The sequence below is a fragment of the Mus caroli genome, chromosome 4 (genome assembly GCF_900094665.2).
Source record: "Mus caroli chromosome 4, CAROLI_EIJ_v1.1, whole genome shotgun sequence".
NCBI classification, from domain to species: domain Eukaryota; kingdom Metazoa; phylum Chordata; class Mammalia; order Rodentia; family Muridae; genus Mus; species Mus caroli.
This window is the reverse complement of record NC_034573.1, coordinates 133,904,298-133,905,648: the sequence shown is the minus strand read 5'-3', so window position 1 is coordinate 133,905,648 and position 1,351 is coordinate 133,904,298. Positions and strand designations below refer to the sequence as shown.

General features: G+C 45.4%; 1 pseudogene; it reads left to right on the top strand.

Moving 5' to 3' along the window:
- Positions 1 to 1,351, top strand: part of LOC110293448 — a 34,877-nt pseudogene that overhangs the window by 1,952 nt on the left and 31,574 nt on the right.

Below are 1,351 nucleotides of genomic sequence, written 5' to 3'. Positions count from 1 at the left end.
TCAGACACACCAGAAGAGGGCATTAGATCTCACTATAGGTGGTCATGTGGTTGCTGGGATTTGAACTCAGGACCTTTGGAAGAGCAGTCAGTGCTCTTACTGCTCAGACATCTCTCCATCCCCCATTTATTTTCAAGCACCAAATCTCACTTAGCCTGGGATAATCAGAATTCCATATGTAGCTAAGTGTCATGAAACATTGAGTGTTCAGCCTCTACACCCTGAGACCTGCGCCTGCAGTGCCTTGCTAGTTTATAGATGGCTGAGGAGGCAACTTGATGGAAATGAGAGGATTTTGAAGAGTGTTTCCCACAAAAGTTCAGGGTTCAGGTTTGTATCTCCATTTACCTGCTTCCTAGGAGCATAGGATTCAGGGAATCAGTGGTTGTGATTGGGCAGAATAACAGGGAAGATCAGTTCAAATAGGTGCTGTGCATCTCCAGGAGGCCCTACAGGGAACTGTAGCCTCGAGAAAGGCACATATTGAGTAATGAGTAATGTGGTAAAGAGGTTGTGTTTTTTTCTGAAAAAAAATTTTTACCTTTAAATGTTCCCATAGCATCTGACTACCTGAAGATCATAATGAGCTTCAATTCCCCTCCCACCCACCCCCCAATTCTGCAGCTGGTAGGAAGAAGCCTGGTGAAAGATGAAGCCTTAGTCACCTTTGCTCTGGAGGCCCTGCCCATGAAGCTCTTTCCACCACTGTTCAAGGATGCATTCACTGGCAAACAACATAACATCCTGAGGGTGATAATGGGAGCATGGCCCTTCCTCCGGTAGCCCTGGTATAGACTCCCTACCTGGAGACCTTGAGGTTGTGCTGGACGGCCAAGGAAGGAAAAGATGTGCTTCAGGAGATCTGTCAGAAGCTGGAGTTTGGGCCTTCTCTGTTTATAATCACCTAGTGCTTCTTGAGGTATCTGGGGAAAGCTCCATCCAGGAATTGGAAAGAAACACACACTGAGACCTGGGAACCCTTCATTGGTAGGCAGAAGACAAACCTTCAGAAACTCCTTCTCTGGGAAGTCTGCATCCCCGTGGAGTGGCTTGCAAACTGAGAGATGAAAGAGAGGTGTATTACAGAGATGATTCCTCTGTCCAATTTCCAAACTCTACCTGCTCCAGCATTTCTATTTGAATGATATCTGCTTTCTGAATGGCTGCCTGATCCAAGTTCTCAGGTGAGGAGTGACAGGGAGGTTTCTCCACAGGCGAGAGCTAAACTTTTTTTGTATTTGATGAAACATTAGTGTACAGCTGTGGTTTCCCAGCCATTGTTGAATTTATAGTGAATTTAATTGACCTTAGAATGATTGATCTAGTACTCTTTCTGATATTCTACCATCGT